General features: G+C 56.9%; 1 long non-coding RNA gene across 2 annotated transcripts; it reads right to left on the reverse strand.

The window, feature by feature from the left end:
* Positions 1-3,294: 3,294 nt before the first annotated feature.
* Positions 3,295-12,251, reverse strand: LOC123461638. Of its 2 annotated transcripts, XR_006637761.1 has the most exons (4): positions 12,001-12,251; positions 11,622-11,767; positions 4,561-4,702; positions 3,295-3,519 (listed from the first exon to the last, which is right to left on the reverse strand). It is a non-coding gene; the product is annotated as an uncharacterized LOC123461638 (long non-coding RNA). The 2 variants fall into 2 exon arrangements; XR_006637762.1 differs by lacking the exons at positions 3,295-3,519; positions 4,561-4,702 and adding an exon at positions 10,120-11,298 and having other exon boundaries at positions 11,626-11,767.
* Positions 12,252-16,399: the final 4,148 nt, after the last annotated feature.

Here is a 16,399-nt window from a genome sequence, read left to right on the forward strand (position 1 = left end):
CATCCACTTGTTCGAGGTAAGGTCTCCCATTGATCACTGCCTTGCTTGCCAGGCTTGCTGGCCCTCCAGCTTCATCCCGTGTTGCCACCTCTCTCCTGGTCCCAGGTGTGCTGGGATCATGCCCGACCCGTGCCTGTCCTGCACTCCCCCTTGCAAGCCTACCTGACCCCTCCACCCTGCTCCTCAGCAGGACACACCTGGCTCCCTCCTACCCAGCCACATCTGTCAGAGGCACCTCAAGGGCTCTGGGACATGCTACCAAGGACCTTTGTTGGTGTCTTGTCAACCCCACATCTGTAAAATAGGAAGCCCCACCCACAGAGTCTGCCTTTTCTGGGATTGGCCAGACTCGCTGTGTTTTGGGGTCCCAACCCCACTAGAGTTCATTGCTCCCCATCTGAACATCTGACCTAAGCAAGGCCCAGCGGGAATCTCTTCCTGGACTTTGAGGCAAGGGAGTCCTGCACAGCCTGGAGTCAGGGGCTGCCGGCATCTGTGGGTGCTCAGAGAGGTGTGGCTCTTCAACCTCCACACGCTCTTTCCCGCCCTTTCCTTTAGCCCCGCCAATTTTATTTATGAGGGGGATAGAGGGATGTCTTAGCGGTTAAGGCGCATGCCTGCAAAGCCAAAGGATCTCAGTTTGACTCCCTAGGACCCACGTAAGCAAGATGCACAAGGTGGCACGTGCATCTGGAGTTCGTTTGCAGTGGCTGGAAGCCCTAGTGAGTCCATTCTCTCTCTATGCCTCTTTCCCTCTCTCACTCTCTCAATAAGTAAATTTAAAAATTATTTATGAAGCCGGGCGTGGTGGCGCACGCCTTTAATCCCAGCACTCGGGAGGCAGAGGGAGGAGGATCACCGAGAGTTCGAGGCCGCCCTGAGACTACATAGTGAATTCCAGGTCAGCCTGAGCCAGAGTGAGACCCTACCTCGAAAAACCAAAAATAAATAAATAAATAAATAAATAAATAAAATAAAATAAAATAAAAATTATTTATGAGGGACTGGAGAGATGTCTTAGCAGTTAAGCACTTGCCTGTGAAGCCTAAGGACCCCGGTTTGAGGCTTGATTCACCAGGACCCACCTTAGCCAGATGCACAAGGGGCCCGCACGCCTCTGGAGTTCATTTGCAGTGGCTGGAGGCTCTGGCACGCCTGTTCTCTCTCTCTTTCTCCCTGCCTCTTTCTCTCTCTGACTGTGGCTCTCAAATAAATAAAAACAAACAAACAAACAAAATAGTAGTTAAAAAAATATTTATGAGAGAAAGGGAGAGAATTGGTGTGCCAGGACCTCCAGCCAATGCAACTGAACTCCAGTTGCATGCACCACCTTGTGTGCAGGCATTGCCTTGCCCATCTGCTTATGTGGAATCTGGGTAGTTGGACCTGGGTCCTTAGGCTTCACAGGTAAGTACCTCAGCCACTAAGCCATCTCTCCAGCCCACAACCCCTTTTTGTACATTCATGCATATGGTTCAGTTACCTGGCCTTCCTCCCTTACTGCAGGGTGAGGCCCAGGGCCAGCCTGAGGCAGACCCCTCTAGCACGTTCGGGGGGCCATCTTAGCCCTCTCCCACAGGCTGCCCATCCTGGCACTGCCTGTCCCAATACTTCCCATATATATTCCTTCATCACAACCCAAAGTGGCAGACGGAGAGGAGCCTTGCCAAATGCACGTGGGGCTGCAGCCAGGGTGCCGGGCAGCCTGCCCCCACCCCCCGGGCTCATCACTGCTTTCTCGCTGGGAGAAGCAGGGGGGGAGGAAGGAAGGGAGCCAGACCTCACTTCCTACATGTCTCTACCCTGACCAGGAAGAGCCAGATCTGCACCAGGGAGGGAATGGAAGAGGTGATGCTGGAGCCCACTCTAGCTTCTCATTCTCACCTCGCTGCCAAGGCTGTGTGAGTTTCCTGAGGGCCCTGAGGTCTGTCTTCCAGACCAACCCCCAGCTGCCTCTGAAGGTCAAAATCCGAACGGGGACATGAGAAGCTGAATGGAGCCATTAGGAAGAGCCAGCAGGTGCCCAACAGCGCTTTCAAGTGGATAACAGTAGAGCCGAGGACGCCTCTGTCCCCTCACTCTCCCTGCCTCTGGAGTGCTCAACTGTGCCAGCTGGAGACTGACGCTTAGGTGGAGGCTGGAAGCGCCAAGCAGGGTTTGAGCTGGGGAAGCGGCGCCCCCTGGAGGAAGCTACCCTGCAACCTCCGAGTGTCTCCTGCTGGTTCCCGTGTGCAATGTTAGCCAGGTTCCAAGGCTGCTTAGCTAAATCCCAGGTTCTCCCCCAACCTGTAACTGATATAAGATGGAGAGGGCAAGGTCTCTACATCCTTCTTCCATAGCCAAGGGCCCACCCTGCTGGCCCGGGACTGGGAAGCAGACAGAGGTGGGCTTGTGCCAGGCTGCTGTGACTGCTCCCCCTGGCCACCTCGAGGTGATGACAGGAGCTGAGATCTTGGCAGTGGCTCCCAAGGAAGCAGCAGCTGGGCCGGTGGCCAGGAGGTGGGATAGGGAGGAGGGGCCTTCTGGGGAGCAGAACAAAATGTGGAGGGTGCTAGACTCACAAGGGTGACTGAGGGGATGGGTGTGGCAGGGGGGCAGGGTTTGGGAGTGACAGGTTCACAGGGAGGCCATGCAGGGTGTGAGTATAGTGTTTGGAGCCCACATCGTGGCTACTGAGAATCCCAGCAGTTACTTACCCCCCTCTGTGCCTCAGTTTCTACGTCTGTACATGTGAATTAAGTGGTTCCGAGTCTGTGGGAAGTCTCTGGGGAGCTGTGATAGGCGGGCAAGCCCCAGGGATCCCATCCATGTGGGGAAAGCTGGGGTCAGGTGCTATGCACCTGGGATGGGTCAGCTTGTCAGCTCTGTGACCGGAGGTTGTCAAAGGGTCCTTCCCGCCCAGTGCTCCAGGATTCTGGGCCAGCTCTGGTCTGGTCTGATCCAGATGAGGGAGAGCAGGAGGCAAGCGCAGAATGGTCAGGTGGCCCCAGAGAACCCTGGCCCCCACCAGGGGCCGGGTGGACACTGTTTCCAATATCTGCCCCTCATAGTGGCTGACTGGGACCCTGCGTAAGAACTGCATATGCTGCTTCCTGCTAAACAGGAGAGTCCCTTCCCTTCTCTCTTTCCCTCTCTCCTCCCTCTCCCCTCCTTTCTTTCTCCTCCTCCCCCTTTGCTTCTTCTTCCTCTTTCTTCTCTTCCTCTCCTCCTTCCTTCCTCCCTCCCTCCTTCCCTTCCTCCTCCTCCCAGCTTTTCTCTCCCAGTGCTGAGGGATGGAGCCGGGAGCTTGTTGCATGCCAGGCTATCACTGGACCCCTGAGCACCACCTCCAGCTCCTGAGTCCGGCAGTTTCTCTGCGGGCCCCTGCCTGGGCTCTTCCACTCTGGTCTAGGAAGCAGTAGAGCTACAAGCCAGAGGACAGGGTGGTCCCAGAACTGAGTGTCACTTCAGGCAACCCAGGAATTCAAGATGTGGCTCTGGGCAAGTCCATCTTCTCAGGCCCAGCGTGTCACCCGCAACCTGGAGATAATAATGCCGCCTTTCTCATGGCTGTGAGGGTTCAAGGCCAGTCCGCTCAAGGGATGCTTCTGCAGCAAGGTACGGGGGAATTCTGGGATGGGAGGCAGGAGGGAGGCTAAGGGAGCCCTGCCTACTTGAGGTGAGGTGTTCTTGGGGATGCCCCTGCACACACACCCTTTCTTTTTCCGCAGCTGCCAGAGCCGCAGGGAGGGGAGGACACAGAGGCTGCAGCGTCCCTGAGAGCTGTGCTGTTCAGCCTCCGACCTCACTTTCCTCATAGGTAGTTTGAGCAACTGAGTTATCGGTGGCTTTAGAGGCCTCTGGGGATGAGGCACCGATAATCTTGGGTGCAGAAAACGCACATCTCTTTTTAGTCCTTCCCCAGTGCCCCTGATCTCCTCAGGGCTCACTTTTCCTTCCTTCTCAGTGGGGACATGATGCTATTTATTTACTTAAAAGACCCAGAGAGAGAATGGGTACGCCAGGGCCTCTGGCCACTGCAAACAAACTCAGGATGCATGTGCTACCTTATGCATCTGGCTTTACTTGGTTACTGAGGAATCGAACCTGGATCCTTAGGCTTCACAGGTAAGCACCTTGACCACTAAGCCATCTCTTTAGCCCAGGTGCTTCTTTTTGAACCTGCACCTTCACTTCCCTATTTGTGCAACGGGGACAGTGTGAGGCTGGAATAGAAGATACTAACTTTGATCACTCAGACTCAAGCCTGCTGCTAGGAAAGGGCTGGAAGCCTTCGCACAAGGGTGGCTTCCAGGGCCCAGCCTTACGTGACGTGGTCGGGCTGCATGCTACCTGATGGCTGTGTTTGGTCTCAGCAAGATCCCGAGGCTCCCCGGAGAAGGCAGACGTGGACACAGGGCGTGTGGCAAGGCTAGTTGGGGGGCAGTTGTGGGGTGAGCCATGGAGCCGGGGAGGGAAGAGCAAGCTGGCTCAGAGGGTCCCTCAGGCAGGTCTGGGGAGAGACTGGGCAGCGGGGGAGGAAGGTATGGCAGGCAGGTCCTGCAAGAAAGCAGAGACTACCTGTTTTCCCAGGGAAGGAAGCTGAGTTGGGCCTGGTCTTCCCAGCTCAGCTGCATCCCCATGGCCTCCGTCGTTCCTCCCTGGGCTCTGCTGACCTTCCTTCGGCCTCTTAGGTATGTCGCCTCTCATTCTGGGACAGTGGCTGCCCGGTGGGCAGATTTCAGATGCTCGCAAAGTGGGGTGCTTAGTAGGCACCATTTGATGAATTTTGAGCTCCTTAAGTACCCGCTTGGTGGAGGGGACGGAGATGGGGGCCCAAGAGGAGCTGGCACAGGGCCCCTGTGGTAGGAAAGGACGGGCGGGCCTGGTGGGTGCTCCCGAACCCTTTGTACTTGGCACTTTTGGGGATCCAGAATGCACAGGAGCTCAGACTCCTTGTTCTGACGAGCCAGCCCAGCCTGAGGTGGCACCTTTGCCCTCCCTGCGCTTGTGTGGTGGCAGGTTGGGCACTGTGTCCCAGGCCCAGGGACAGGCCTGTCTGACATGCCAGGCCGGGCCTGTCTCTAGTGGCTGCATGGCTCCCCCGGGAGATGAAGGGTGGGGGGAGAAGGGCCTCGGGCAGGGCTCTGCTCGCGTAGGCCTGGCCGCAGCCTCCCTAGCCCCCCGCTTTGCTCCCGATTCTACTCAAGGCTCCCAGGCTAAGGCTGCACTGCTGGCTGGGGGCCAGGGGGCGGCGAGCTAAGAAGCCCACGCTTCAGGAAGGATGGGGTCTTGATGGGACGGAAACCGCTGAGTTTAGAGCGGAGGTAGGACCCCCTCACGGCTGGTAGGTGAGCAGGGAGCCCAAGGCAGATAAAGGGGGCTAACAGGAGAGATTGGAGGCAGGTGATTGGGAATTGGGGTGCTTTCTGATGGAGCCAAGATATGGGACAAAGGATCTTGCCGCCCTTGAAGGAGGGGCTGCTCTGGGCTGGTGCTGGGTGTCCTGTGCTTTCTTCCGACAAGCTCTCCAGGGCCTGTGCCTGTCTCACGACTCCTGCTCATTTTCCATCCCGATTCTCAGGGTGGGACCCAGGCCCAAGTGGGTCTTGCCGAGTCGAGCTCCTCACCGGACCTCTCTAGTACGGGGGAAGCAGTGTCCGGATTGGACTTTCGCAGCCTGAGCCGGGACTTTCTCAGGCTTCCTGTGCTGGTCCCTCCCCTGCGTGGCTCTGGTCCCACCTTGGGCCTAGCCATGGAGTCAGACCACCCGCCTGCACACAGTGCCGCTGCTCTGGGCCCCCGTGCCTTCCTTGGGTGCTGGAGTGGTGCTGAAGAGTGATTCGGGACAGAGCAGCTCCTGAGCCCGTTTGTTATCTCAGTGCCCAAGAGAGAAGACAGAGGGGTCGGGCAGATTTCTAGGCTGCCCTAGGAGAGAGATATGAGCAGACTTACACAGGCTCTGACAACAGGATGAAATGTCCCCAGGGACACATGGTTATTGTGTTTTGTGTGACCCCCACTGGTCTCCAGGAGGCACGTATCTCTTTTGCCTGACATCTGCTTGGGGATGCTGTGAGCTGTGGAAGAGGCTTGTGGTACCTGTGGACACTGTGGGCCACTACCGCCCTCCACTCCACGCTGAGCCAGTAGGATGGGCCAGGGGAGTGAAGGAGATGCAGTGACGTGTCTGCCATGTTGCTCAGGGCTGAGGTGCTCAGCAAGGGTTAGCTGTCATTGTCCTTGGGTCAGAGAACATTCCTGGGGTCCTCTTCTGGTCAGCCTTCAGCTTCTGCTCCGCCCACGCCTTTTGTCCTCCCTGGATCTACGGTGGTCAGCTGTACCCTCTTCTCGGCCCTTGTCATCTGGCCCTGCCCTACCTTTCCTTTGCCCCCACTGCTCTTCCCCAACCGGGGTCTCCCTCTGGTCATCAGGGTGTGGTCACTGTTAAGTTTCCAGGCCCCGCCTGATCAGGGGTCCTTTGCTCAAGCACTGCATGGTGTCACTGTCCCTGCCATTAGTCATGTGGCTCCTCAAAGCCCAGAGAAGTGCTGAGACATCTATGAGCTTGACCTCCTGCCTGGACTGCCCCTCAAGGCACTTACTTTAGGCTACTGGGATCCCCAGCATTGAAGTGTGGTGTCCAGAGCGGTCAGGGAATATGGACAGTGTGCGAACAGGAGCCCTAGGCAGGCCCAGCTCCACTGCTTCCCTGTTATTTCTTTGCTATCTGGGATGTTGGGATGAGACACTGCAAGAAAGATCAGAGAAGCCTTGTGGGGGAGGGCTGGGCCTGGCCAGGACCCTGGACAGCTCCCCAGAGTCCCACCGGCTGTAGTGTGTGTGTGTGTGTGTGTGTGTGTGTGTAAGAGAGAGAGAGAGAGAGAGAGGGAGAGAGAGAGAGGGCTTGGCCTGCTGCCTGACTGGAGACTGGGCTGGATCGAGGGGACAGGGGGACAGCAGGTGTGTGCAGTCTGAAGGCTGGCCTACTACATCCTGGCTGGACAGGTCCTGAAAACTTTGGAGCCTGTTTTGCTTTGTAGAGGTCAAAGATCTGGTTAGATTCGGGGTTGGAACCCCAGCTGTGTCTTCCAACTTACAAAGTCTGTCTTGTAGGAGCCTGGTTATTTTTTTTAACTTTTAAAAATATATTTATTTGAGGGGGGCAGAGGCAGATAGAGAGAAGATGTGTGTGTCAGGGCCTCCTAGCTACTCTGCAAGTGAACTCCAGACACATGGGCCACCTTGTGCATCTGGCTTTACATGGGTACTGGAAAGTAGAACCTGGGTCCTTTGGCTTTGCCAGCAAAGCGCCTTAACCCCTCAGGCATCTCTCCAGCTCCCAGGAACCTGTTTGTAATCCATTGGCTGAGGTTTCCCTTTTCCTCTGTGGGGAAGGGCTCCCTTCACTGATGTCCCTGACAGCCTTTCCTGGGGAAGAAGACAACAATGAGGCACCATGAAGTGTGCTCACAGGCGACATGAAGGGACCAAAGTCCAGGCCACCCACAGAGGCAGCTGGAGCGTGGTGACCAGAGGACAGCAGTGGCCAGGATCTGGGTCCCCCTCATGTCCATGACTTGTGGCATCCTGGCACATTCTGATGGTTGGGGAGGCTTCCTACCTCCTCCAACTTCATCCAGCTTTTCGTGGTCACACAGGGTGAGCGCCATGGCACTAAAGGGGCTCATGTGACCAGATGACATTCTAGCTAGAGGTAGGAGCAGGGTGTTTCTGAGATCTTTCTTCACCATGCCATGTCCCTATGAGCAAGCTGAGGTGTGGGCGAGTGCCAGACCTCCTTTCTCTTCAGCTGAGAAGACTGAGGCTCAGAGAAACATCAGAATGTTCCAAGGTTTTGGGAAAGTTAGTGATGGACTGAGGGTGGCATACACCTTTAACCCCATCACTCGGGAGGCAGAGGTAGGAGGATCGCTGCAAGTTCGAGGCCACCCTGAGACTACGTAGTGAATTCCCAGTCAGCCTGGGCTAGAGTGAAACCCTACCTTGAAAAACCAAAAAAAAAAAAAAAATCCAGATTCCCCAGACCTGGTGATAATGATAAGTGCCACCACTTGCTAAATACCAACGGTATCTCAGGTGCACTGTCCTTGAGATAGAGGCTGTTGGTCAGAGCAAGAGACGAGACTCCGAGTTTTAACTGCAAGTGGAAGAGGCAGGATTTGAACTTGAGGTCAGGACATTGCTCAGGAGTTAGGGAGGAGTCACTGTAGGCTGCTGGAGGTGGGCGTGGCCTGAGACTTCCAGCTAAGAGTGGATCTCCACCTTAGTCTCTGGGCCTGAGGTAAGTCAGGTCTGGGATGAGGACCATGCCAGACAGCTGGTCAAGGAGATGGCCCTTCCTTGGGTCTGCGTCAGGATCCAGACATAGCTGGGCTAGCAGGAAGAGACCTTGGAGGAGGCATAAGGTGAACACGTGAAGCTGGGATCCGTCCTTTGAGTACCTTCTCAGGATCCTCTCCCAGCCCACGGCCACGTGGATGCCCACTTCTGCTGGACTCTGGCCTTCTCCCCACGGAGCTTCCTGGGACCCGGCAGCGCAGGCACATCCAGGGTGAGTCACATCCCTCTGGCATGCACCAGGTTCCGTAGGGGGGTTGAGGCGGGCGGGAGAGTGGGCTTGCTGCTGACGGCCTCTGAAAGCCCTCTTCAACCCGCCTTGCCCACAGCATCAGTACCCCAGCCCATGCCCTGCATGCATCAGTGCCCTGCTCCCACCACAAATGGCCCATGCTCAGCATCCTTCATGATTGCTGATAACCACAGAAAAGCAAATCCTGTAAATCACATTGAAAAAAACACCCGCCCATCGTCTTGCTTGACTGTCCTTGCTTCCTACTGTTCTTCCTCTAGTTTTCATTTTTTCTTTTTTCGAGGTGGGGGGTCTCACTCTGGCCCAGGCTGACCTGGAACTCACTATGTGGTCTCAAGGTGGCCTCAAACTCATGGTGATCCTCCAACCTCTGCCTACCGAGTGCTGGGATTACAGGCGTGTGCCACCCCCCCCCCCAGCTTTTCATTTTTCAAAAACAGAGTTCTGGACACACACCCATGTGACCCGCTTCCTACACTCACTAGTTGTGTCCTACACAGACACATCATTTTCCTGCCTTGTTACATTTCAGCAATATAATGTGGCTACCAGGATGAATCTGCTCACCTGGATATCACAAGTCAGTCTTGGCATTGGGGAGATGACTCGGCTGGTAAAGTGCTGGGAAGCATGGGAATCAGAGTTCGATTCCCAGAACCCATTTAAACACACAGAAAAAGCTGAACATGGTGGCATATGCTTGTAATCCTAGTGCTGGGGAGGCAGAGACAGGCGGAGCCTGGGGTTCCCTGGCCAGCCATTCTAGTGTAGGTGGCCAGCTCCAGGCCAATGAGAAGCCCTGGAGAGATGGCTTAGTGGTTAAGGTGCTTGCCTGCAAAGTCTAACGACCTAGGCTTGATTTCCCAAGACCCAGGTAAGCCAGATGCACAAGGTGGTGCATGTGTCTGGAGTTCGTTTACAGTGGCCGGAGGCCCTGGTGTGCTCATTCTCTCTATTTCTACTTCTTTTTTTCTTTTTCCTTCTCTCTCTCAAAAAATTTAAAATATAAACAAGGGCTGGAGAGATGGCTTAGTGACTAAGGTGCTTGCCTGCAAAGTCAAAGAACTGAGGCTCAGTTCCCCAGTACCCATGCAATGCCAGCTGCACAAGGTGTCCTATGCATCTAGAGTTCATCTGTAGTGGCTAGGAGGCCCTGGCGCGCCCATTCACTTTCTCTTTCAAATAAATAAAGAATAAAATATTAAAAACATAAACAAAACAAAAAAGGTAGCTAGCACAACTGAGAAACAATGCTCGAGATTTATTCTCTGGCTTTCACATGCATGACCGAGAGAGAGGGGGGGGGGGCGCATGCACACGAGGGCAAGGGCGAATTGGCGTGCCAGGACCTCAAGCCACTTTTAATCAAACTCCAGACATGTGCATCACCTTATGCACATGTGTGACCTTGTGCGCTTGCATCTCATTGTGCGTCTGGCTTATGTGGGACCTGGATCGTTGAACATGGGTTCTTAGGCTTCACAGGCAAGCACCTTAACCACTAAGCTATCTCTCCAGCCCACTAACTACATTAAAAAAAAAAAGCCAATCCTATTTAGATTGCTTCCCATTCACAGCGATTACTGTTTGCAGTCACTGCCCTGTGGCATCTTCCTGGAAGTTGGGTTTCTCCACTAGGGGACATCATGAGTGCCCAGGCTGCCTTCTCCTCTACCACAAGATCCCATTCTTCCAGCACCTCTGACGTGCCCTGGACTTCACCTGTGGCTCTTCCCCTGGCCCTCAGCCACCCTCCAGTGGGGGCGAGGACCTCCTGCCTCTCCTGGGGCAGAGCTTGCCTTCTCCTCTCCTCTCCACTCCTCTGGTCCCCAGCCTGTGGTAGGCACCTGGGAGACCCTTCCCGGCGAAGCGGGCTCCCTGGCTGTTTGGGCAGTTCGGGGTTTGTGCAGTGTTTCATTCGTCTTCGTGAACAAGTGCCACTGTGTTATTAAATTTTCCCAGACTGTGTTGTGTTCGCCCAGATTGGTTTGCTCTTTTAGGAGCGGGTCTTTTCTGCCCAGCCCACACTCCTCATTCCTTGTCTCTTAGAGCTATTCACCAGCATCTACTGAGCTCCAGGCCTCATGGTTTCAGAATCAGGTTCTTGGGCCCGATTTCTGGGGTGCATCCCAGGCCAGGGGAGGAGGGGGGTCTACCCGAGACAGCAGCTCAGAGCTCAGTGCCTGGGACTTGGGTCTGGCAGGTCATCATGGCTGGCCTTTGGTGTGGACTACATGCTTGGCTCCAAAGTGAGTGCAGACATACAGTAGGTGCTCAATAAATGCATATCTGGAGAGTGGAGAGATGGCATTCTGGGAGCTGAGGGCAACTGTGGTGGAATGCAGGTGGTAAGGAAGCTCGTCTGTAGAGGGCAGGAGTCACAGGGATATGTGGGGGTCTCTGCTCTTGTCCTAGAGACCAGGAGGGCAGGTTCTACACCAAAGGCCATTGCCCAGCTGCCACCCTGTCCTTGGCAGGCAGCAGGTGGAGTTGGCTGACACACTGGGCCCAGGCCTTGTCTCCCAGACAGGTGTGGCAGTTTTGCCCATCCCTGTAAGGCGCTCAGGAAGCCCGCAGCCTCGCCCTCCCCACAACCGGGAAAGGAGTTCCAGTGTGAGTGTGGGGGGCAGAAGTGAGGCCCAGAGTCCAGGGACTGGAAGAAGCCTCAGCTCACAGCCACGGTCTCTCCTCATCCAGACCCCTTCCTGTCAGGGAGGCCAGAGTGAGTTCTCAAAAGACACGCTTGACCCTGGCAGGCACCTGCTCAGAGCCTTCAATAGCTCCTCACTGGCCCCGATGAAGCTGAAGCCCCAGGACTTAGCCAATTGTCCCAGGCTGCCTCTCTGGACTCTGCACTCTTTACTGTCTTTCCCTCTTCCTTTCCTGCATTTCCTTTCCTTCCAACTCCACTGACCTCACCACCCTACCCTGGCCAAGGCCCTGCAACAGTCCTTTACCCAGGAGGCTCTCCTCACCCTCTGATCCCTGGCCCATTCTTGTTGACTGGGGCACCTCTCTGTCCAGGAACCTACCCTCTCTCTTCTCGTCGGCGTCTCCCTTTGGCACTTCCACCAGCGCTTGCTCTCATGGAGGGCAGCCTAAGCCGGAGATGCCCACCATGTTCTGGGGGGACGGTGGCTGACCATCTGCAGGGGCTGGAAGGCTCCACGTGACCTGTGAGTGGGTCAGGGAAGCGGGACTCACAGACATTGGCTGACGAGCCTTACAGGACCTCACTTATCTCTGTCTTGGAGGCCCAGGTTAGATGGCCTGTGTACGCTGCCCACATAGGGTCTTTGGACCCCTTCCCCACCAGGCCAGGGGTCACGGGTCATCAACAGCCTGTCAAACTCCCTAAGGTGGGACGACCTCAGCAGTTTTGTTCTCTGAGGTCCTGACTTGCTTACCTGCCAGCTTGTGTACTCTGGGAGAGGTGGCCTCTGGTCACCCACGGGACTGCGGGCCAGGGACCAGAGGCAGCGGTGGAGAAGAGATGGGGACTCAGCAGCAGGAGGGCCCAGGCCAGTTCCCACCAGAAACTGGAGTCCCCGTCTCTCCGGTTGGAAGAGAACCCGGAGAGGCACGGGACGGCCTCGGTGGCCTTGGGAGGGAGACCGCTGGCAGGCAGGAGCCCGGGAGCCAGGGAAGGAGGCACGCATGCCCCTGCACGCGGTGCCCGCTGCGGCGCGGCGGCTCCGGAGGTGAGAGCGCTGGCCCCCCCCCCCCGCTCCGCTCCGCTCCGGGTCCCCGAGGTCCCCGCGCGCGGCTGGCCCGGGCCGGGGGCGAAGTGCGCGGAGAGGGCGCGGGGCGCGCGGTCAGCCGGGGGCTCCCCTTTTTCTCCGCAGCGCGGGCCGCGCTCCTCCCCAGCGCCGGGCCGGGCCCGCTGCCCCAGGCTGGCAGTCCCTTCGGCCGCGTTGGCTGCGACGGGGATGCGGGTTCCGGGCTCGAGCGCGGGGTCCCCGGCGGCTGGACGATCGGGGCCGGGGCCCGAGGCCGAGAGCGCGCTCGTGCCGGGCACGGGCGGCGGGCGCGCGGGTGGAGGGCGGAGGGCGGCGGCGCGCCGGGCCGGGGAGGCGCGGAGCCCGGCGGCGGCAGCGGCGGCGGAGGGCGGGGGAGGGGGCGCGGGGACCCCCCGCCCCCCGAAGGAGGAGTCTGGCTCCCACTTGCAGCCTCGGACGCGCGGCGAGGCGGCCTCCGCCGGAGGAGCCCCCGCCCCTGCGCGCCGCCCTCGCGGGAGCCGGGCCCCTGCCGCCCTCCGCGCGCGCTGCTGCTCGCGGCCGCCGCGGCCACCCGAGAGGAGCCCGGGGCCAGGTAGGAGCGGCCCGGGCCGAGGGCCGTGGGGGGCGGTGGCGCAGGGTGCGTGGTGCGGGTCCGGGGGACGGGACCCTGAGACGGGGGCGCGGCCGGGAACCCCGTCCCCGCGCCCGGGGGACTGCCCGCCGCGCCGGCCGGCCGCCCGCCCTCAAAGTTACTTTGGCCGCCCGTGCCCAGTGCGCGCGGCCCGGCCGGACACCCGCCTTCCTCCCGCCCGGCCGCCCCGCCGGCCGAGCCCGGAGCCCGTGCGCGCGGGAAGGGGCCGGGCCGGGCCGCGGGACTCCGGCGGGGGGGCCGCGCGGTCAGCGAAACTTTTCGCCGGCTCGCCGGCCGCTGTAGCTGTGGGCTAGCGGAGTAGCTGTGGGGTCCCGGCGGGCCGGTGGGGTGCGAGGGAAGGTAACGGTGGTAACAATAGCCACCCCCGGTCGTGGAGAGCCTACTGTGCGCTGCCAGCCCCTGTTGGTACTTGATGACGAGGACGAGGAGGGGGACAGATGCTGGTCAAGTGACCACTTTGGCTGATTGTTGCTGGGAACTTCATATCCATCCACCCACCTACCCATCCATCCCTCCCTCCCTCCCTCATTCACATATTTACTGCTGTCTTTTGGGCCCCGCGGGGGGGGGCATATTCAATGACTAATCAGACAGGTCCTAGCCTTCCACAGCGGGCAGTATTTCATGGGCTGCCCCTGCTAAAAGCAGTTCCCTCTCTCATGGGTTTGTTCTGGGACATTCTGCAAGAGGGAGAACTCAGGTACAGCCCCCTTGGGCTCGCAGACTGGGTCAGAGGAGAGCTGTCCATGTGTACAAGGGGTCTGGGAGACCCGGCTTAGGTCAGGGACTTATCCTTGTCTATATCCTCACAAGCTTTGGGTCCAGACTGTGTGGTACCCCGGGGTTTCAGGAGGCTCTACTGTTGGATTGGGCCACACCCTTGTCCAGCTGACCTCTCTTCCTCTCTTTCCCAGCAACCTCCCCAACCATTTCCATGTTAAGTGGCAAACAGTTATGAAATTAACCCGAGGGAACAAAAGTGAGGCACCTTTGAATGGTTGAGAGCTGTTCGGGCATGTATGGTGGTGGGAGACTGGCTAGAGGGGTCTGGCGCATTTTGAGGGGGCCGTGAGTGGGTCAGGCAGGCATTAACCTGGTCAGTACTCTGGCCTTGGTCAAAGGGAAATTGAATCAACTTCATAAGTACTTGGCACATGGCTAAAATGCCTCAAGGGGAGCAGTGACTGCTATACTCCAGCTGGGAGCCTGGGCACCGGGAGGCCATCTGGGGAGGGGGCTAAGGCAGGGGAGAGCACCAGGCGTTGCAGCGGGTGGTGACAGGGAGACGTCTGGAGCTAGGCGCAGTCTATAGGGGACTGCTGTGTGGGAGCCATGCATAATAAACGGCTGTGCACCGCCCGGCTCCCTGCAAATTGGCTTTCCAAGTGGCAGCCCCTCAACACTTGTAAAATCTTTTCGCTCAAGATGGATTTCGGGGAAATGGTTCCGCGTCTTCCACTGCTTGAGAGTCGGATGGACGTTAATTGGCTGATGGCTGGTCAAAAAGGCGATGCTCCGGGCCCGCAGGTTTAATCGTGTGTTTGGAAGTGGCTCGATGTAGGGCTGCTTTCTGATTTAGTACTCATCCCCGGGAATTTGGAAAGGCCTGGATTGAATTAGATCCCATCACGCTGACGTTGCGTTGGGCTGGAAGTCTCGGTGCGTGGGATGAAGGGCCTTGGATGTGACCACTGTGCTTGGAACCACTCACTGCCCTACATCCGGGCGCTGTTGGAGCAGGCCTAGGTTTAGGTGAAAGGTGGGAACTGGGGTGTGTTTCTCTTAGTACCCAAACTGCAGCAGGAACACACAGACAGGCCTAAAGAATTTTTTCAGGAAAACCTACTTTTTAAACCCCCCCCCCCCCGCACCCTCATGGGACTGTGGCACCTTTATCCATCCACAGCGATTTGAAGTTCTTTCAGTCTCCATTGAACTTGCGGGCTTCCCACCCAGGGGCTGATGGCCTCTTGCATGCTGGCTGCACTCAGGGCACGTCTCTCTCTCTCTGCTGTCTGAAGAATTAGGACGGCCCAGAGGAACATCTGCATGGTGGATGCAGGTTCTGTACTTGTGGTGAAAAGGAGGCCCTCCCAAAAGTGCGGTCATCTTTTAATCTATCCAAATACCTCCACTCTTCCAATTTCAGACCTGTGACTGATCACGAACAGTGGGGCAGAGGAAATGAATTGGCCAGGCGAAGACTTTTAACAAGTAAATATGACGTACAGAAAAACATGCAATTAGTGGAGGTTAGTGAATGCTTTTCAAGTCGCAGGCGCTGTAGCTAAGGGTGGAATTCTTGCCTTATCCCCGAATTGTCTGTCAAAGTGTTAATGTGACATGTCTCTCCCATCGTCCCTCCCTCACCAGGAACACAAAAGGTCTTTGCATCACCCTCCATTTCATTCTCCTTGAGATCTTTCCCTTCAACACGAGATATCTTTGTCTGAGCCTTTGGGGTGGAGGGCTCTGGGATACCAGCTCCTGCGGCCCATCTCAGGCTTGTCTGGACCCACAGAGCTAAGCTGAGCCTTCGGGTGAGAGGCAGGCTTGCTTGTGGGGTCTTCCCCCTACCCTGGATGCCACGGTCTTGAGCGTGATGCACCTGACATGCGGGAGTCAGGGAGCCGGGTGGGTGAGAGGAGTGCTGCCTGGAACAAGGCCATCAGAACGGGGTTGTGCCAGGCGTGGTGAGGGCAACTCTCTTAGCTGTCTGTGTTTGTGGCATGTGGCTGTCTCCGTGTCATGATACCATCAGTTACTGTTGTCTCCAGACGGCCACTGGAATTGTTCAGTTTGGGTCTGCAGAGGTGGCGAAGATGTGAAAAGCTAAAACAAGCTCAGGGAGGGGGAGAAAGAAATATCCAAACCTGGCCAGCCGTGGTGGCGTGCGCCTTTAATCCCAGCACTCTGGAGGGAGAGGGAGGAGGATTGCTGTGAGTTTGAGGCCACCCTGAGACCACAGAGTGAATTCCAGGTCAGCCTGGGATAGAGTGAGACCCTATCTTGAAAAACCAACCAACCAAACAACCAATCCAACAAACAAACAAACAAAAGAAGTAACCGAACCAAACTGGAAGCTTCTCTTTAGAGGTAGCATTAAGTGGAGGATGAGGAGGTTTTCCAGTTAGTTTGGCTCACCGTGGCTCTCCCCGGTGACCTGACTGACTGGATTGCTACCAACACAAATGTTTTATTTTTTTCCCCCTAATGAGACAAAACTTAGTTATGTTCTATTTCCACTTAAAACACTAATGAGGCAGCCAAATTTCATTGAAGACATGTAACAAATTGAGGTCAGGTGTGTTTGTTTTGAACTCATGTGGTGACCTGAGATGCTGCTGGGCCCATTCTTGTGAATTCCTTTTCCGGGAGTTTGTTGGGACATGGACTTGGCCAGCATAATGTGAGGACCTAGTCGCTGATCACAAA

Source organism: Jaculus jaculus, chromosome 6 (assembly GCF_020740685.1).
Source record: "Jaculus jaculus isolate mJacJac1 chromosome 6, mJacJac1.mat.Y.cur, whole genome shotgun sequence".
NCBI lineage: Eukaryota > Metazoa > Chordata > Mammalia > Rodentia > Dipodidae > Jaculus > Jaculus jaculus.